The sequence below is a fragment of the Ahaetulla prasina genome, chromosome 2, assembly GCF_028640845.1.
Source record: "Ahaetulla prasina isolate Xishuangbanna chromosome 2, ASM2864084v1, whole genome shotgun sequence".
NCBI lineage: Eukaryota > Metazoa > Chordata > Lepidosauria > Squamata > Colubridae > Ahaetulla > Ahaetulla prasina.
The window spans coordinates 96,142,619-96,164,798 of NC_080540.1; the positions used below are offsets into that span (position 1 = coordinate 96,142,619).

Here is a 22,180-nt window from a genome sequence, read left to right on the forward strand (position 1 = left end):
GATGTCAGTGCCCCCCAAAATGATCCCACCTTTCTATTATACAGACAGCCTTAAAGGTTTAAGAGGCTGGAGCTAAGAACAATCTTCCTTGAGAGGCATAGGTTTAAATATAAAGAAAGCAATTATTAATCCAGGTTCAGGTTTTGCATGGTTTATGAATCCAGCCTACATACATGCATCATATATCCTGGAGTAGGGAAAACCTGGCATCACTAGTAAATCAGTCAAGTCACCCTCTCTCTCTCCATGTCATCAATGCTTAATTGAAAACTATCATATCTTCTGGAAATTCTTCCAGAGAGGAACTGATTCATTCTGGAGAAAGATAATATTTGAATGGTTGCCTGAATGGTCATGATCTCAACTTGAGTCTCCTCTCTTCAGCCCTGGAAAATAGTTATCAAGCAGAATTAGCAATGACAGGCCTCTTTTGAAGGCTACTTCCTATGTTTCTAAAATCCAAACAAATATCAAGACCGTTGTGCATCTAGAAATTAAGCCATATATCCACATACTTAGGATTTCCCCTTAGCCAATTAACAATGTTACTGTTAATACTAATTTAATGACACAAGTGCAATATCTCACTTTGAAAGCTTTTTTCACAAATGAATTGTGGCATATCATACATTAATAATAATTTTATTAAGTTTATCAAGATACAAAATGCAAAAGAAAGTGAAAATAGTGGGGAAATGGGGAAGAAAAAAGCGAAGGGAAAGAAATGTAGGGTAAAGAGGAAAAAAGAAAAGAAGAACATTGACTTCCAACTCTTCAGCACAGTAGAATAAGATAGTGAATTACAGCCTCATCTTTTTATTTTTACATACTTAACATATACTAGCCATTTCTATAACAACAAAATTATCTAATCAGCAAAATCCAAAGTCAAAGATTCATTTTTCCCCCACCTCAAGCACAAGGTCCAGAAGTGGTTTCCAAGCAGAAACAAAGTTGAATGTATTCTTTTCTTTTTGATTAAAGGAGTCAATTTTGCCATCTCTGCTAGTTCCATCAATTTTTCCAGCCATTCATCCATTGTGGGAATTAGAGTATCTTTCCATTTTTGTACATAAAGCATTCTTGCTGCTGTCAACATATATAACAGCAAAGTTCCAGATTTCCCCCCCAAGATCTTTGTCCATTAAGCCTAAAAGAAAAGTCTCTGGTTTTATTTTTATATTCACCTTAAGAATCTTCTATATTAAAATATGACTCCTACCCCCGTATTTCTTTATTTTGTTACAAGTTCACCAAAGATGACAAAAAGTTTAAATTTACATTTCCAACATACATTGAAATATCTTTGCACATCTTTGACAGTTTATCAGATGTTAAATACTAATGATACATCATATAAAAATTCTTGAGTTGTGAAAGAATTTTGTTGCTTGCCACAAGGATTGTCCCTACAGTGTCCAGAAGTTGCATGTGATACTCCTGCTAGCATATTCTATTATCAGATCAGAGAGAAATCAATAGCAAGGATGTAATCAATTGGAGGAGAATTGGGAAGAGAAAAGAAGCTATTTTGTCTTTCATAGCTGAACTTCAAATGCACATTTATCACACAGTGAAGTGAATAGGAACTCAGGAAAAGTTTTGAACTGCCTTAGGTCAACATAGCTTTTCCTGGCTTCTTTCTCCTTCAAATAACAGAAAAGAATAAATTTAATTATCAGTGTTTCTTTTCTTCTATAACTTTGTGTCATATCCACATTTTCTGAAATCACAGTCTGAGATCATTTTAAACCCAGGAACAATGGGCTGTAGAATTTTAACAATCAACAGGCAAATTGAATTTGTAAGAAAAAAAAATGGTTAAAGGCAGCTGCCTTCGAAGATCACTTAAGAGAAGAATACAACATTTGCATGAATATCAAATCCCACTACTTGTTTCCTTACTTTGTACTTCAGTGTGATATTTCATATTATACTTGCTTTTCCCACTTTTATTCTAACTGTAATTAAATCACTGAAACATTAAGGTACCAGTTTATCCAAACACCTAGATTTTAACATTAACTGTGTGAAGATCAGTGTGAGGTGCAAATTCTCACCATAAATAAAGAAGTTATATGTGCTCGCGGCTCCATGTAAACCTCTCTTCTTGAATAAAGAAAAGATACAACTCCATTTGTTGCTTTCTATCAAGTGAAATAATGGATAAGACACTGCAGGAAGAAAGAGAGGGAGAGAGAAAGAAAAAAATTACCAGTAAAATTTGGCTTATATAGGCCAAAATTCAAACTGGACCATTCTTTCCAAACAGGTTTCCTTCAATTCACTTTGAAGTCACTTAGAAAGATGATTGACTCAACAGGTTTTTTTTTCTAAGAACAGTTCTACCCACAGCTCTGCTAAATCTGAAACAAGAAGCTCATGTCAGTTTCAAGCTTACATTGCTAAGAGCTTGCTACTGTAATACTCTTTCAGCTTACACATTTCTAGCCTGCTGATTAAAAAGGTAGCATTGGGGCCCTCCCTCAAGTGCTCTCCTTGAAGTGACAGAAAACTACAGTGCCAGAAAATTTCAAGCCTCCCCCCCCCCACCCCCAGCAATCCCTATCCTGCCACAGGCATACCTCCTGCAAATGGTGCTCTCATTTATGATGTACAACACGCATGAAGAGAAAGGACTGATGGATTCCCTTAGCTCTGTCTCCCCACCCCAGTCAATTGTCAGCAGCTAGTAGAAAAACATGCATCTCTCAGTTGGCTTACTTTGGACTTGAATTAGATCTGGAGAGAAGGCAAATTTTGACAGATGACTAGAAGAGCAAGCTTAGCTATTTGTCAGAATCCTTGGTTTTATACAAGTGTGAATCAGAGGTGCATTCAAAGGAAGATTGACTATCAGCTGAGGTCCACTGATATTTGGAATCCTTTTTGATACAGGTACAGTATTATTTCAGAAAAGGAGTTTAGCCATGTTGAAAAATGCCCCGAGTACCAGCTGATGGGCACTGGGAGAATTGCATCACCAAACAATAGTGAGCAAGCTATCAAGAATAGAATACTTTACTGTCACTTTGAATGTACATACATTAAAATGAAATTACATAGCATACAGCTCTCAAAGGGTCCCACCTCTAATATGAACATAAACATGATAAAACAAACAAACAAATAAATAAATATGCATGTACCAACATATATTATACGTCATGGAGAAACAACACAGTCTAGTTCGGATATATACAGTACATGCACATGGCAAGAGAAACAAATCTTGCAAATTTACTTATCTTTATCTTTCTGCCTCTTTGCCACATAAACCCTTCTGACAGCAGGATCATCTGCTATTCAGGTTAATCAGGGTCTCTGAGACAGGTATAGTCTCAAAAACATGGAAGATATAGGGAAATAACTGGTTAGAAAGAACCAGATAGTCCTGCTCTCCGAAGAAAAATTCTTACAGAAGACAAAACTAAGAAACTGAAAGGAAGGGAGATGCTCATATCAGCCTAAACTGACTAATAGGTACCAGGCTAATTCCAACCTCTGGGGTCACCTGACTGCCCCACCTATGTTGAGAGAAAGGGGGAAATCTATTCTGACCCCAGTATCCCCTAAGAACAACTTAAGACTCCTTCAGGTATTGGTCAAGGATAAAATGAAGACAAGGTCATGAGTTCACAGTAGAAAAGGCTTTGGCAGGACATGTTTGTGCCAAGCCGAGAAGGAAGTGAGGAAACCCTCTACCTCTATCAAAGTTGCCATTCTTTGCCATAATGTTATGCCAACTCCATTGAGCAAAACTAATGAAGGAAAAATAATCTGTACTGTCTTGTACAGTATATAGATGAAGTGGTGTAGGGTCTCCTGCTCGAGCAGGGGGTTGGATTAGAAGACCTCCAAGGTCTCTTCCAACTCTATTATTCTGTTATTCTAGAGACTGAATAAAATCAATATGTACCATTCAGTCCTCTGATGTCAGATAGGCAAAGCAACCACAACAGTGGGCATTTATGAAATGTTTAGTCCTCAAACATTGTCTTTTTAGATTCCATACTAGCAATTTCATTCTTCTCTCTCTTGAACATCTACTGATGATTATTCTTACTTGGCTTCAGTGATTCTTCATGCACTGAAAGATCTCGTGATCTCCTATTTTTAGGAATTTAATGGCTGCTTCTCTATGGTTCCTCTGGTGTACAGAAGACCCATGGAGTGGAAATGGCTGGGAAATCGGTTTTTGCTGAACGTCAGGAAAAAGTTTCTAATCTCTGATTTTAGGGCTCTGGTATTCATGTACTACAGCTTCTACAGGGAACAAGAGACTGCTTGTACCGATTACCAGCTAAAACAAGCCATTTACTTAAAATTGTCATTCAATTTTAGGGTCATTGGGAAGGTGAATTTATGAACATCAGAAATGGAGCACATCTCAGAGTTGGCAAAACAGTTGCTTCTAAGAGGCTGCTTTTCCATAATCTCCACATTTTGTAAATCTAGAAGTCAAATAGTGTGGAGAAAACCAGAGGAAGCTCTTATCTAATAACATCCAAGCAATACACTATATACTGTTTCTGAGACCATCTTTTCTGTAATGAATTCAGTGTTTGTTCTGAAACCTGAAATCCAAATCAAACCAGGTAAAATGTGATTAGCTTAGTTATATCACCCTACATAGATTTACCTTTTTGGTTTCTCTTTAGTTAAGTTTTTTAAAACTGCATTCTCTTTGTCAAGCTAGTTGGATCATTTCACGCCTTATCCAATTGCAAGTTTTTGAATAAGTCAGGAATAAGTAGGAAATTGGAGGTTCTGTGAGTCCATAGCTTATTTTGCCAGCTGCATGGTGTGGTTAACACTGTATTTTTCAACCTTGGGAGCTTGAAGGTATGGGGACTTCAACTCCCAGAATTCCCCATCAGTTGGCTAGGGAATTCTGGGAGTTGAAGTCTACATTCTGTCCAGCTGCCAAAGTTGATAAATGCTAAGTTAAACTAATGCAGCATTTGGGTGGGGGGGAGTAGAATTCAAATGTTGTATCAGTTCAAACAGTCCACACATCTAATGAAGTGAGCTGGAGCTTTGAAATTGTATTCTTTTTAATAAAGTAGTCAGAAAAGGTGCTTTCAGTCTCATTCTGATTTTTGCCTGCCACCACTGTCCTTGTACAATGCCTTCCTAGAAGCAGTATATCTGCTGGGAGTAGTCACTGGAATCATATGACACCTGTATTGTGATCCCTATGCTATTAGCTTCCAATTTAAAATGTTGGTGTTAATCTACAAATCCCTTTATGGCTTGATGGCAGGCTACCTACAGGACTTTTATTTCCCTATAGGAGTCAGCCTGATCATTATAATTGTGCCAGGAAAAGCAACTAATTATTCCCTGCTTTTGGGAGGTCAGAGGGACTAGTGTTCAGAGGTATTGTTTCGCAATGGTGGTGAGCAAAAATTGGATAGATAAATGAACAAATAAACAAACGAACTGTGTTGGAATAAATATCACAGTCCTTCTATTTGGCTTTCTCCAGAAAAAGCAAAATCCTTTTATCCAAGCTGATTGTTAGCCAACAATTTGGTAACCTCTGAATTATATACTGGAGGACCAAGTTCTTCTTGTGGTTGTGAGAAACAATTTCCTATTTTGTAAAAGTACATTTAAAAGTAGCCAAAGATGGATTTCCATGAGATGCAGCCAGATTCCACTCTGATTTATACAGCTTTGCAGCACAATTGCTTCTGATTGAACAGGGAAGGACAGACGCAAATTGGCCTCCTGCTAACTTTGCTTTTCATTGCAGTAGTAATAGACATGGATCTTCCATTAGTCTCTATCCCCCCCTTCTCTTTCTGTCCCCCTTTTTTTTCTTTGTATTGGAAATTAACCCAGCTCAGCATATTAATCTGATACTAGATCTCAGCATTAGTCTACCAGTTATTATATCAGCAGCCTTTCGACAAACTTTGCCATGTAATTTCATTCATTAAAAAATTCATTAAATTAAAAAACAAAGTCCAGAAAATAAAAGAAAAATAGAAAAGAAAGAAAAAATAAGAAAATAGTAAAAAAAGAAATATATAAAGAAGTGATTTCCCCTTTCATCACAAGTATAAACAATTTTAGCAACATCATCTTCTCTTAAAATGCAACCAGTGATCTCTTCTTTCCATATCACTTTTCTTATAAACCAATCCTTAAATCTCATTGTTCAGTCCTGATCAACAAATAATAATAATAATAATAATAATAATAATAATAATAATAATAATAATAATAATAATAATAATAATAATAATAATAATAATAATAATAATAATAATAATAATAATAATAATAATAATAATAATAATAATAATAATAATAATAATAATAATGTTTTAATTTGTATACCGCCCTTCTCCCGAAGGACTCGGGGCAGTGAACAGGCAAATAAAATACAGACAGAAATACATCACAATTAAAACAACCCTTAAAAAACTGATTCAAATTTGCCAATAATTTAAAATAATCTTACACCCCATAAAATTACAAAAAATTAAAACCCATCAAAATTCCATTAAAATTTAAAATTTAGAATTTAAAATCAGGCCAGTCCAGCCATACGAAATAAATAGGTTTTAAGTTCGTGGTGAAAGGTCCTAAGGTCAGGTAGTTGTCGAAGCCCGAGGGGAAGCTCGTTCCACAGGGTAGGAGCCGCCACAGAGAAGGCCCTCCCCCTGGGGGCCGCCAGTCGACACTGTTTGGCTGACGGCACCCTGAGGAGTCCCTCTCTGTGGGAACGCACCGGACGCTGGGAGATAGAAGCCGGCAGTAGACGGTCCCGTAAGTAACCCGGTCCTAAGCCATGGAGCGCTTTAAAGGTGGTAACCAATACCTTGAAGCGCACCCGGAAAACAACAGGTAGCCAGTGCAGTCGACGCAGGATAGGTGTTACGTGGGAGCTCCGAACCGCTCCCTCAATAACCCGCGCAGCCGCATTCTGGACTAGCTGAAGTCTCCGGGTGCTCTTCAAGGGGAGCCCCATGTAGAGAGCATTGCAATAGTCCAGACGAGAGGTAACGAGAGCATGAGTGACTGTGCATAGGGCATCCCGGTCCAGGAAGGGACCCAACTGGCGGATCAGGCGAACCTGATAAAAAAGTCCATTATTTGAAGGAACCAAGATTAAAATAGTTAAAACAGTGGTGAAATCTGAATGGACAAATCTTAATGGACAAAAGTCCATTAAGGGTTACCAAAGATAATGTATCTATTTTAAATTTAATTAAATGAACCAATTTTATATTCCTTACATTTACTTTTAACTCAGGGGTGAAATGCTCCCGGTTTGGACCGGATCAGCCGATCCGGTAGCGATGGTGGGTGGTGGTTTGGAGAACCAGTATCAAAAATCCCTGCCCCCCTGCCCATGACCAGCCAATCGCCAGGTCGCCCGCTTGCCAGCTTGCCGCTTCTTTGCAGCTCGCTCACTTTTCATGCCTGAATGGTAGGAATAGATTGTAAAAAATGCTTTTAAAAGGTAAAAAAGAGGCTATGATGATCACGGCTGAACCACGCGATTGTCAGAGCCTTTTTTTTTACTTTTAAAAGCATTTTTTTAGAACCTATTTGACCGCGCTGTTCTACTTACCTTCCTTCCCATGCCTCTTTTTGGCATGCACTGCATGTGTGTGCATGTGCACCTCCCATTTGGTGCGAGGTGTGCTTTGTGTATGCGTGTGTGCAGCACACATTTGGTGTGTGGTGTGCACTGTGCATGTGCACCTCCCATTTGGTGCGAGGTGTGCTTTGTGTATGCGTGTGCAGCACACATTTGGTGTGTGGTGTGCACTGTGCATGTGCAGCCACCGAATTGGTAGTAAACCAGTTCAGATTTCACCACTGTTTTAACTATTTTAATCTTGATTCCTTCAAATAATGTCAGAGAACTTGATTTATTTTCAATTTTTCTTTATCCCTTCTTATGATATTCTTCAAAATTTTAACAAGTCTCATTTGTAAATCCAATACAAGAAAGTTGTCCAGGTCACTCTTTTGATTTGTTATTTCCACATCCCTTTTAATTATTAAAATGTCAGCCAATTTCTTTTGTATGTCCAGTGTAGCAACTTTCTCCATTTCATTCTTGCTTGTAATTTTTGAATTTACTTTCAAATCAGTCTCAGTCTTGTCTATTAAAACTTGTTTCTCATTTGTAACATCTTTTAAGCCAGGCTGTCTATACAGGGAGACACTCTTAGAATTAACTTTTGAGTCCAAAAATACGCTTCAATATATCCAATGTTAAAATATTTTGCTTCATTCTGTATACATGTATATTCCCTCCTTTGGGAAGCCTCTGATGGTGGTTGCTATGTGCTCTGCCCATCACTTGCACACTCGCTTGCTTGTTCACCCACCCAGCTCTCCCTCTGGCTGCATGCAGTGAGTTGGCTGTGTGGAGTTGTTCTGAGGTGATTTGGTGACAGTGCATTGGCAGAAACAACTTGGCAGTGGCAAGCTGGCTGACTAGCCTGGCCATGTGAGTTGTCCTAGACCCCAAGAAAGTGATAGCACTGGAATCAGCTCCTGGCAAACAGAGCTTTCCATATTAATAAGAACGCTTTCTCTGGGAGAGCAAAGTCTGTGGTTAGTCCTCAGATAATGTCTCTGAAGTATTGTTAAATAGCCTTCTTGTTTCTTCTTGTGGGAGGCATTATTTCTGAAATCCAAATAGCTTGGCCAATACCAAAAATGAAAGAAATGTGTGAGGTCAATTCTATCTAATGGCAGAAGGTATCTTTTAAGACCGGAAACAAGAATGGGCAAAGTGAGTCCTCTGTATGCTTCAGACTAGTCAGCATGGCTAAAAGATATTATATTCCTAACTGTAATAAATTTGCCTATCCTTGATATGAATATTATTCTCATATTTATTTATTTATTTATTAATCATATTTCTATACCACCCTTCTCCCGAAGGACTCAGGGCAGTTTACAGCCATATTAAAACCATTTCTACAAACATTAAAATAAGATAAAATAAAATATTTAAATTTAGCTGACACTATAAAACCCATCTAAAACTCCCAATTAAGACTCCCAATTAAAACTATCAGGCCAGTCCTGCTCAATGAAACAGCCATGTTTTCAGCTCACGTCGAAAAGTCCGGAGATCGGAGAGTTGGCACATGCCTGATGGTAGTTCGTTCAAGAGGGTTGGAGCCCCCACAGAGAAAACCCTCCCCCTGGGGGTCGCCAGCCGGCATTGTCTAGCCAACGGCACCCGGAGGAGGCCCACCCTATGGGAGCGCACTGGTCGCTGGGAGGCCGTTGGTTGCAGTAGACGGTCCCGTAAGTAACCAGGTCCCATGCCATGAAGCGCTTTGAAGATGGTGACCAGTACCTTGAATTGCACCCGGAAGATCACCGGAAGCCAGTGCAGCCTACGCAGGAGTGGTGTTATATGGGAACCTCGATCTGCTCCCTCTATCACCCGCGCGGCCGCATTCTGGACCAGCTGAAGCCTCCGGGTGCTCTTCAAGGGAAGCCCCATGTAGACAGCATTACAGTAGTCCAGATGGGAGGTGACAAGGGCATGGGTGACCGTGCATAGGGCATCCCGGTCTAAGAAGGGACGCAACTGGCATATCAGGTGGACCTGATAGAAAGCTCCTCTGGCGACGGCCGTCGTTTGTTCTTCCAACGACAGCTGTGCATCCAGAAGAACGCCCAGATTGTGGACCTTCGCCGTGGGGGCCAGTGACTCGACTCCCACAGTCAGCGATGGGATCAGCTGATTATACCGGGATGCCGGCATCCACAGCCACGCGGTCTTGGACGGGTTGAGCCGGAGCCTGTTTCTCCCCATCCAGACCCGCATGGCCTCCAGACACCGGGACATCACTTTGACGGCTTCGTTGGGGTGATTTGGGGTGTATATACAGCTGCGCATCATCAGGGGCCGGATAGCTCAGGCTGGTAAGGCCTGTTATTAAGAACACAGAAGCCTGCAATTACTGCAGGTTCAAGCCCGGCCCAAGGTTGACTCAGCCTTCCATCCTTTATAAGGTAGGTAAAATGAGGACCCAGATTGTTGGGGGGGCAATAAGTTGACTCTGTAAAAAATATACAAATAGAATGAGACTATTGCCTTATACACTGTAAGCCGCCCTGAGTCTTCGGAGAAGGGCGGGGTATAAATGTAAACAAAAACAAAAAATCAGCGTACAGATGACACTGCACCCCAAAACCACGGATGATCTTGCCCAGCGGCTTCATATAGATGTTGAACAAGAGGGGCGAGAGGACCGACCCCTGCGGGACCCCACATAGGAGGTGCCTCGCGGTCAACCTCTGCCCCCCGCCAACACCGTCTGCGACCGGCCCGAGAGGAAGGAGGAGAACCACCGAAAAACGGTGCCTCCCACCTCTAACCCCTCTAGCCGCTGCAGCAGGATACCATGGTCAATGGTATTGAAAGCCATCGAGAGGTCTAATAGGACCAGGGCAGAGGAGCAACCCCTGTCCCGGGCCCTCCAGAGATCATCAACCAACACGACCAAAGCCATCTCTGTGCTGTACCCAGGTCGGAAACCAGACTGGAACGGGTCCAGATAGACGGTTTCATCCAGGTACAGAGGGAGCTGGTAAGCAACCACATTCTCAACAACCTTCGCCACAAAGCGAAGGTTGGAGACCGGACAGTAGTTCGCTAAAACAGCCGGATCCAGGGAAGGCTTCTTGAGGAGGGGTCTCACCACCGCCTCTTTCAAGGCAGTCGGAAAGACACCCTCTCTCAAAGAAGCATTAACTTCCCTCTTGCTTATGAAAGCAAAAGAAAATTTGAATGCATTCGTTGCAATCAATTTTTTATTCTTTGCAAAATCTTGTCTCTAAGCATCTGAACTTTATTCCCTTGTGTATTATGTAGCTAACAGAATGAATTCAAGCTCTTGGCCTATCATTCAATTTCCAGTTGAAGCTACCTAATAACAATGGATAGGTTTCACACAAAAACCAAATAAACCATATAATAGCATAGTAGAGGCCTGCCAAGCATCCTTGTGCAACCTGCTGGGATTTTTAAAAATTCAATATATTTGCTACCACCAAAGTCATTGAAGCCAGAAAGGCACCCTGAAAAACATGCTGCTAAGCATCTCCGGTATCTCTCTAGGCCTCATTGAGGCGACCAGTTGTAGTGTGTTATTGTCCTGCTAGTGCCAAACAGCTGATTATCATGCCAGGTATTCCTTTGCAGTCCAGAATGATTTTTACATTGTCAGTAGGGCCTTTTCTTATTTTATTTGTTTGTTTATATTTCATATTTTTTAACCCTCCATCTGTACAAGTTGAGCAAGCCTGGCATAGGCCAAGGGTTACATGAATTCACATAGGTACTAGTATTAAAGAAGAACAGAGCTAGGGTTCACACAACACACCAGTCATAAAATTCTACTATGACTCAGTGTGTAGGGTAAACACAGTACTAATTTATATGTAAGTGGACATTCCAGACATAAGCAGGAGTTACTTCTTTACTCCTGAACCCTGAATATTTGGCAGTGATGTACAGCTATGTTGAGAAGATTCCCTGTGCATAGGCTTTTAGCAATAAATCAGTTTAATTGAACTTTCACATCTGGGTCTGATCTTTCACACCTGACAGCTGGGGAGGTGAAAGTTTACAAGAAGGGGAGCGTGACTCCATAGTGCAGATCAAAATGGGCAGGATGTTATGCCTGTTATCTTGTTGATTTGACCCCACCTCCTCTTTCAGAGACCGCTGGTTCTCTTGAAAACATTTCATGGCCTTAGTTAAAAGGAAATCATATGGCTGTATAAGTGGCAGATGTCACACTTGGATTGCAATTCTATATATATACAGTATATATATTGTATATACAGGTACCCATCATCTCTGTGATGAATCTTTCAGGAAAGCCTGCACTTACCTATACAGTAATTCCATTTTTACGGAACAAGGTGACTGGAGTTTAATGGTGTAATAAAAATTAATTCACATACATGTATAGATGGAAAATAAGCATTGACCCTTCCTCAGGGAGCTCCATTTTTAATGGAGAGAAGATACACCGCATCGTTGCCTCCTTTTCTCTATTCCAACTTATTCTAATTCCAATACATATCTCCTTTCACCTTCTCCATCTTGCTACTTGGAAAGGGATTATTTTTTTCAACTTCTGGCTATCAGATTTTTTTCCTGAGCCACCAAAATGCAGTAACTCTGCGATTTGCTTTTAGTCAGCTCCTAACAATCATTATCTGTGTTCCTGCAGCAGAAGGCAGGCCCTCACTGAAGATTCTGCAGTTGTTCCAGGCTTCTGTAATTCCATGAGGTCTGCTGTGTTCATGAGCAGAGCTGATTTATTTCTGGCTCAGCTATGAGAATTTTGAAATGATGGGAAAATTCATCTTTAAAAAAAAATATGCTGGGACTCTGTAGAGCCTATGGTAGTCACCTACACTTCCTGATTTAGGAAGTATTTTGAGAAGAAGTGTAGCTTGAGAGTTTCTTGGCTCTCCCTCATAACAACCACTTGGGGTTAGGAGGCAGGCAGGGAGTTACATATAAATGCCAAATGAATGCAACAAAGCTATGGTTAGATGCAAGCATTTTTAAAAAAATACTTTGCTGTGGAAGTAGGATGAGCTGGTGTCTGTTATTTCAAAATCTATCACTGCTCAGAGCAAGACCCTAAACTTTTTTGATATTTGTTGTCCATATTTTGAAGTCAATAGAAGTGAAACTATTGTAGATCATCTGTTTCTCAACCTAAGCAACTTCTAGATGTGTAGACTCTTAAGTCCCAGAATTCTCAGCAGTGGTTATGCTGGCTGGGGAATTCTGGGAGTGGAAGTCCACACAAGCAACTGAAAATTCCCAAGATTGAGAAACACTGATCTCTGGAGGGCCAGGGACAGGGGATATTCCTCTGCCCTGGTCCTATTAGACCTCTCAGCGGCGTTCGATACCATCGATCATGGTATCCTGCTGTGCCGGTTGGGGGGATTGGGAGTGGGAGGCACCGTATATCGGTGGTTCTCCTCCTATCTCTCCGACCAGTCGCAGACGGTGTTGACAGGGGGGCAGAGGTCGACCGCGAGGGGCCTCACTTGTGGGGTCCCACAGGGGTCGATTCTCTCGCCCCTTCTGTTCAACATCTACATGAAGCCGTTGGGTGAGATCATCAGTGGTTTCGGGGTGAGATACCAGCAGTACGCTGACGACACCCAGCTGTACTTTTCCACCCTGGACCACCCCAATGAAGTTGTTGAAGTGCTGTCCCGGTGTTTGGAAGCTGTACGGGTCTGGATGGGGAGAAACAGGCTCAAGCTTAATCCCTCCAAGACGGAGTGGCTGTGGATGCCGGCACCCCGATTCAGTCAGCTGCAGCCGCGGCTGGCTGTTGGAGGCGAGTTACTGGCCCCAAAGGATAGGGTGCGCAACTTGGGTGTCCTCCTGGATGATCGGCTGTCGTTTGAAGACCATTTGACGGCCGTCTCCAGGAGGGCCTTCCACCAGGTTTGCCTGGTTCGGCAGTTGCGCCCCTTCCTTGATCGGGATGCCTTATGCACAGTCACTCATGCGCTCGTTACCTCTCGCTTGGATTACTGTAATGCTCTCTACATGGGGCTCCCCTTGAAGTGCGCTTGGAGGCTTCAGTTAGTCCAGAATGCAGCTGCGCGGGTTATAGAGGGAGCTACGCGTAGCTCCCATGTAACACCGCTCCTGCGCAGACTGCACTGGCTGCCTGTGGCCTTCCGGGTGCACTTTAAGGTGTTGGTTATGACCTTTAAAGCGCTCCATGGCTTAGGACCTGGGTACTTACGGGGCCGCCTGCTGTTACCACACGCCTCCCACCGACCCGTACACTCCCACAGAGAGGGACTTCTCAGGGTGCCGTCCGCCAAACAATGTCGGCTGGCGGCCCCCAGGGGAAGGGCCTTCTCTGTGGGGGCTCCCACATTCTGGAACGAGCTTCCCCTGGGTTTACGCCAAATACCTGACCTTCGGACATTTCGTCGCGAACTCAAGACTCATCTTTTTATCCGCGCGGGGCTGGCTTAAATTGGGATTTTAATGTTAAATTTATTAATTTTAAATGGGGTTTTAGTATGGTAAATTTTAATCACTGGGCTAATTTAAATAAGTTTTTTTAAATCGTATTTTAAACTTGTATATTGTATTGTCGGTTTTATTATGCCTGTACACCGCCCTGAGTCCTTCGGGAGAAGGGCGGTATAAAAATCAAATAAAATAAATAAATAAATAAATAATAAATAAAATTGAACTCCTTTTGAGGGATTTGACAGTGGAAAACAGTGGAAGTAACCTGAGCCACAAACCAGCCAACCTCATTGTACAAACCCAGATAATTTATGGTTCAGAATGTAAATGTATGATCAAAATTTTAGGTTAACAAAAAAAACAAAACCCACCATGGATGTGTCAGACAGAGTCAGCCATCACCACATTCACTTTCATATGTAGAGATCTTTACTTCTTAGGAATTTCAGAGAAAATTCTGGAGAGTTTGTTAACTACAGATGTTTATTTTTGGAGTGGATTAGTTATTTTGAAATTCCACTGAAATCAAATGATGTCACTTTCCTCAAATCAGTCAAGTTCTTCCTCCTTTTTAAAAATTTCCATTTATGATAGTCCAGCTCTGGGCTGCTGGAGAATTAGCTGATGTTATATGGAAGTGAGAATGAGAATACCTGGTGTGAAAATGTTTCATCGGAAGTATTTTACGGTTTCATCACCCACCAGAACGAGCAATGTTGGTGAGGTTTCTATACTTTTGCTGTGTGGGCTAGGTACAGATTGGTTCAGCCACCCAGGTTTCCCAGCATAGCTGGTTAGACCAAAAAAGAAAAAAAGAAAAAAACCACTCAAGGAAAAAATATCTCCCCCTACCCGAGAGGCAATTTTTATAAACAAAACATGTCAACTTACTCTGCTTTTAAGGTCCCCTGACTAAAAACAACAAACAGAATGTAGTCACTCTCTGACAGCCATAGGATCAGTGACTGCAATTTCAGTCTAAAGATTTCTAATGCTGCTGCAGGACAGTTTTTAGAATCCACCCAAGGATTCTTGAGACTTGAAGGAGAGTTGTTGTTGTGCAGTTGTCCTGGCAATTGGTCCAGATCTTCAAGTGAAATACTCAAGGATGATGAGGGAGGTTGCCATTTCCTTGCAGGATCCCAGCACCGGGAGAAACGGAGGAGACAAAAAGGCCGTTCATGGGAATTAGGGTGTGATTATTTCTGCTCAGGGCAATAAGCTCTGAGTAAGTTCTGTTTAGCATTTACTTTTATGAATAGATTAGAATTCAAATATCACCTCTAAGTTGGGACAGAAAATCAAAAGAAGTTATTCTTATTAAAAAACACACAAACAAACTCTGGTATGTTGTGGTTTTCCTTTTCTTTGTAAGAGCTTATATAAAAATGAGCTCCACCCTTAGGCAAATTGAGGCCACTGCCTCAATCTGAAGTGTCACTAAAGCTCTGGTGATTAACTGTCCCTCCAGTGACTGACTTTCTTGTGCCAATCTTCCTGCACATTTTCTGTCCTAGGATTAAACTACACCCCACCCCCCACCCACACCCCCTTTAATTGATTGGATCAGGGTGCTCACTTCTTCTCTAGCTTTGTTGTACAAATTGTCATTCTGAATTGTCATTCAGCAGAACGAACTGCCACAGAAAGTGAGAGCTATTTGCAAGATTTTCTGTTGCATAATTTGTCTTGACTGGGTACTGTGCAGCTGGACTGGGAGCTGGCCTAAATTTGCTGCTTTTCCCAAGCTGACTTAAAGGAGTCCCTTACTATTATTTCATTTCATGGAACTAATACTGTGAATGCTAACTCCTGATCTCCCTGGGCAGCCTTCCCCAATCTGATGTCCTCCAGATATATTGGCTCACAATTTCCATCCTACCCATTAACTTTCATCTGTGGCCAGTACTGGTTGGGGATGCCAAGGCTCATTTGGAAGGCACCAGTTCAAAAGTGCTGCAAATTCTCTTCTGGAATTCATTTTAGGACAGTGAATCATCACTTCAGTGAATTTAGTTCCAGTACAGAGCTGACAAATAGTGACTTCAAATTCAAAATCTCTTACAGAGTTGTTGATTTAGGGACAAAAGAAATATGTGAACCATAACATGTTGTAACATGACTTTCTCTTTCCTGCTTGGCAATATATTTGAATTTTGAATCATATTAAGCACTAGCTGAAATCTCAGTTAACTGGTAATCATCTCTAAAACTATAATTTTAGTTTCCAGTTCTTTGAATAATACAGTGAGGAGAAAGTAGCTTAGTCTTATTTGTTCTAATTTTCAACCACCAAATACTGCTGTCTGAAAAATAAAATAAACGTTATCCAATTTCTGAAAACATTTAACATGGGTTACCTTCACATGGTTTATTTTATTATGATTTACAATTTTGCCAACTCAGTATGATTAGTAAACCAGACTTTATTGGTGAGCATGTGGCATGAAACCAACCAGTTGTGACTTAATTAGTAAGCCATAATTCAAATCATGTCATGGTATATGTGAACACAGTATTCAAGTAAGCAAAAGTTCAATTAACTCATTATAAGCTTGTAAGTAGGCTTTAAAGAACCAAAATGTATGACTCTTGTTTACGAATAGATGAACGAACAATACAGAGTTGAAAGAAGACATCTATAGAGAGACTGTGCTAGTCAGAAAAAAAGAGACGGAGAAATAAAAAAAAGTATCAAGAAAGAATTATATTTGATTCACCTGCTGACAAATAACTAGTATATTATATGTCAGTTAGCATATTGAACTATGATCACAAGTCTCTGCTGAGCTGGGAAACTCCCTGCCTGCCTTTGACGCAATCTACTTAGCCAGGCAAACTACTAGGTTAGGTTAAGATGGACAAATGCAGGCTTTGGGAAAGATGAAATATGGAAGACAACTGTAGTAAAGAATAGAGAAAAGAATACAGTGATGCTACTAATAGTAATCATTAAACTGCTATACATTGAATGAAACAGATTTCAGTTCCAGCACATACCATACTACCAAGGAGAGGGGGATGGAGTGAATCAAGGTAACTGTGTCCAGACATGTGTCCAGAAATAAAACATCTTCATTGAAACAAACACATTTTTTAAATCAAGGGTGGAAAGAAATATCCATTTCACATGCCTTTTTTATTCTTTGGCTGGAAAAAAATTGTCCTGCAATGTGCCTTTAATTTATCTGTCTTTTCATACACCAGTTTACATATTCAATGTGGTGAGTGGCACAAAGTCCCATGCAGTGCTCTAGTGAGACTGAGTCTTCTCTGAATTTAGGGTTAGAACCTAATGAGGTTCCCAAAGGAATGAGAATTTGAATCCAAGTCTTTTGCGTCCTGGTCAATATTTGTGACCCAGTTTATTCAGAGGAATAAAGAGGCTTTTTAAGAGGAATAAAGAGGAATAAAGAGGGGTTGCCATTTTTATCAAGGGCATCTTCCATTTCTTCAGCAGAAAATGCCACCACTCTCTTTTTCTACAACTTATAAATCTCAAGGCTAATGTTAGTGGTTCAGAATTTGGCTGTCAGGCTCAGTGGTGAAATTCAATTTTTTTTTTACTATCATTCTGTGGGCATGGCTTGGTAAGCATAGTATGGCTTGGTGGGCGTAGCAGGGTAAGGGTACTGCAAAATCCCCATTCCCTCCCCACTCCTGGGGGAAGGATATTGCAAAATCTCCATTTCCATCCCACTTCGGGGGGCAGTCAGAGGTGGTATTTGCTGGTTCTCCAAACTACTCAAAATTTCCGCTACCAGTTCTCCAGAACCTGTCAGAACCTGCTGAATAGCACCCCTGGTCAGGCTGCAGCAGTACTAGAGATGCCTAGTTTAAAAAGCTTGTCCCAGAAAAAATAAGGAATACAGTATTATTTTGTATTTATTGAGTGGTAGCTCAAGGAGCTCATTCATAAAATATAATAGCTAGCATGCAGCTCAAACCGTTTATATTGAATGAAATTTAGTTTAAGAACTCCTCACACATATTTAGAAACTAGAACAAATCAGCATAATTAAAAACATTGAGGGTAGTAATTTGGAAGTTTCCCCCATCCCTCCCCTCATTGTGCAGCTGGCTGGATATTGTAGATATTTATTCTTTTAAACTCCTGTGAATGGTAAGACATTCTTGGAACAACTTTTTTACAAAAGCAGAGCTTGTGGGAATTCCAAGTAAGGACTTCTGGTATCTTTAAAATGCAGCTGGGATAACATAAATACTCATTCATAAATCCCAGGTTATAAATGGCACTGATTTAATTCACATACCCTGTAAAGACACACCCTCCCACCAGGGTGGAGTTTTTTTACTACCAGTTCTGTGGGGGTGGCTTGGTGGGCGTGGCTTGGTGGGCGTGGCAGGAGGATACTGCAAAATCTCTATTCCTACCCCACTCCAGGGGAGGGATACTACAAATTCCCATTCCCTCCCCACTCTAGGGGAAGGATGCTGCAAAATCTCCATTCCCACCCCACTCTGGGGCCAGCCAGAGGTGATATTTGCCAGTTCTCTGAACTACTCAAAATTTCTGCTACCGGTTCTCCAGAACCTGTCAGAACCTGCTGAATAGCACCCCTGCCTCCCACCCTATTTTGGCATACTGTGTCATGCACAAATATAACCTGCATTCCTTCATAAATATACGGTAATGCATACAAGAGTAAGCAGATAACCCAGCCTACTGGTTTGCCAGGGGTTCTGCACTTCATACTTTTTGGGAAAACTGAGAACTACATAGTGGGTGGGACCATAATCACACATGTAGGTTGGGCTGGGGAGGTTTTTGAGGGGGTTATTTTGTGTTTTAATAGTGATATGCCTAATATAATGCTTACACCACAGTTTTTTTAGGTTTCTAACTCAAAACAGCAAAAAACCATGTTCTCACTTTACAGAAGTCCTGGTCAAAAGCTCCAGGGGCTGGAAAAAAAATTGGTTCAGTACGGCAAGCAGCCTTGTGGCTACAGCTTCTCTACTCCTGTCCTAGACACAGCTGAACAACATCAAATCTCCGTTATTAAGAGCATATAGTCCACTAAGGGCCATAAAAATTGCAAGCATGCAGCCTTTGAACTGTGCCAGAATGTTTAATCCCCACCCAGAAGATGGGCTTTGCGGCAGCAGTAACTATCCGTTTTCCCAGGCTATTAAGAAAAAAAACAACAAACCAAGTAGCAGGCTGTGCAAAATAAAATAAAAAACAAACCTTGTGACAATCACCTTTTTCTGCTTGTAGAAAGAGCCAGCATTCAGCTCTGTAATTATGGTTCCCAAGTTTCATCCATCACCATTTGGATCACTTAATGCTCCAGCCCATCGCATTTCAGTTGACTTTGTGCCACTTCACCTTGGCTTTTGGCTGCACCCTGTCGTAGGCATACAAAAAGCCGCTCCACGGAGCAAGCTGTTCACACAGCTGCAAGACAAGAGGATACAGCTGCCAACTTGCTTGTCAGGCTAGGCTGAGTAATGCTTAATGGAGGGAAGTAAGTACTGTATTGCCATAATGTTAAAATAAAAATTAGTAGAAAAGGCCCTACCTTCAGGATCATTTATTGCAGAGTTATCTAATTCTTAACAAATTTAAACCAGCAATTTTGTTCTCTATGCATATATTAAATGGTTTAAAAGACAACTTGGGTTTTGACTGGAAATGTTGAAATCCACACAATTACGAGGTAGCCAAAAAGAAACGAACACTTAGCTGTCATCAAGCAGTTTAGATTTTTGTAGCCCAGATTTGGCAGTCCAACTTTGTCTTTTCTCTTTTCCCCCACCACCTCAGTTTGTCTCATCATTATAGTTTCCTGTGTTATTTCAGTGATTATAGGCTTTGGGTATTAGGAATAGCACTTAGACTTATATACCCCTTCACAGTGCTTTTACAGCCCTCTCTAAGCCGTTTACAGAGTCAGCATATTGCCCCCAACAATCTGGGTCCTCAGATTACATCAATCATTTGTTCCACCATATTGTTTTGTGACCCAGAGAACAACATTTAAAGGAAGAAGGTGTTCAGATTGGACTTGCATATCATTCTACAAATTAATGTGATTTATTTGGTTTGCTGTGATGCTTGATTCCAGGTTGAGCACTGTCGTTTTGTCAAGCATGTTTGATGGCTTCATTCAGCATAGCTTAGTGAGAAAGCAATGGTTAAAGCAAACTGTGGCAGGTGGAAGTGAGACATATGCTTTTCATTTTTTCACATAGACAGCAGAGCAGTGGATATTGAACAGCACTGTTGCCTATATAATCCCTGGAGAAATGGAGACAATGTACAAGAAAAGTGTCCAAGAAGAATAGAAAGATAGTGGATCTGAATGTATTAGTAAATCTCTTGATCGATCAGTATTCCAATCAGAAAAGACTTGTGCCTTCAGTTGTTTCCAAGTAGCCACAAAAGGATGGGGGAAGCTTCCTCTCTCTTTAATTTATATTTTTGAAATGACAAAAGATAAATATAACCAATTGAAGACATTTTATGTACAGAAGCCTCTGCCATAGAAGAGTGATGAAATGTCTACAAAGTCTTAGAGTTGATGTTATTTTCAATGAAATAGAGGAAAAGCCATTGCCCTACTAGAATTTTGCAGCCTGAAGTGGCATTTGAACTGGTCAAAACAGGCTGATCACAGGTAAAGTTTCTTGGAGAAGACTGGTACTCAAGAACATAATTGCTTTTCTTTATCTTAGAGCTAAAGTATATAATCTTGCATAGCTTCTTTTCCAAAAACACTACACTACTAACCAGAGCATATAAAACATTTGCTAGACCAGTTCTAGAATACACCTCGCCTGTCTGGAACCCTCACCACATTTCTGACATCAATACAATTGAACGTGTCTAGAAATATTTTACAAGAAGAGTTCTTCACTCCTCTGAAAATAACAAAATACCTTATCCCACCAGACTTGAAATCCTAGGCTTAGAAAACTTAGAACTCCGTCACCTTCGACAAGACCTAAGTTTAACTCATAGAATCATCTATTGTAATGTCCTTCCTGTTAAAGACTACTTCAGCTTTAATTGCAATAATACAAGAGCAACCAATAGATTTAAACTTAATGTTAACCGCTTTAATCTAGATTGCAGAAAATATGACTTCTGTAACAGAATCATCAGTGCTTGGAACACTTTACCTGACTCTGGTCTCTTCCCATAATCCCAAAAACTTTAACCAAAAACTTTCTACTATTGACCTCACCCCATTCCTAAGAGGACTATAAGGGGTGTGCATAAGAGCACAAATGTGCCTATCGTTCCTATATATATATAGAATAGAATAGAATAGAATTTTATTGGCCAAGTGTGATTGGACACACAAGGAATTTGTCTTGGTGCATATGCTCTCAGTGTACATAAAAGAAAAGATACGTTCATCAAGGTACAACATTTACAACACAATTGATGATCAATATATCAATATAAATCATAAGGATTGCCAGCAACAAGTTATAGTCATACAGTCATAAGTGGAAAGAGATTGGTGATGGGAACTATGAAACGATTAATAGTAGTGCAGATTCAGTAAATAGTCTGACAGTGTTGAGGGAATTATTTGTTTAGCAGAGTGATGGCCTTCGGGAAAAAACTGTTCTTGTGTCTAGTTGTTCTGGTGTGCAGTGCTCTATAGCGTCGTTTTGAGGGTAGGAGTTGAAACAGTTTATGTCCAGGATGCGAGGGATCTGCAAATATTTTCACGGCCCTCTTCTTGATTCGTGCAGTATACAGGTCCTCAATGGAAGGCAGGTTGGTAGCAATTATTTTTTCTGCAGTTCTAATTATCCTCTGAAGTCTGTGTTTTTCTTGTTGGGTTGCAGAACCGAACCAGACAGTTATAGAGGTGCAAATGACAGACTCAATAATTCCTCTGTAGAATTGGATCAGCAGCTCCTTGGGCAGTTTGAGCTTACTGAGTTGGCGCAGAAAGAACATTCTTTGTTGTCCTTTTTAATGATGTTTTGATGTTAGCTGTCCATTTGAGATCTTGCGATATGATAGAACCCAGAAATTTGAAGGTTTCTACTGTTGATACTGTGTTGTCAAGTATTGTGAGAGGTGGAAGTATGGAAGGGTTTTCCTAAAGTCTACCACCATTTCTACGGTTTTGAGTGTGTTCAGTTCCAGATTGTTTT

General features: G+C 40.7%; 1 long non-coding RNA gene across 1 annotated transcript; it reads right to left on the reverse strand.

Annotated features, from left to right (window-relative positions):
* Positions 1 to 717: 717 nt before the first annotated feature.
* Positions 718 to 19,449, reverse strand: LOC131191799 (uncharacterized). Its single transcript, XR_009153577.1, has 3 exons — positions 19,262 to 19,449; positions 2,061 to 2,174; positions 718 to 1,646 (listed from the first exon to the last, which is right to left on the reverse strand). It is a non-coding gene; the product is annotated as an uncharacterized LOC131191799 (long non-coding RNA).
* Between the last annotated feature and the right edge of the window lie 2,731 nt (positions 19,450 to 22,180).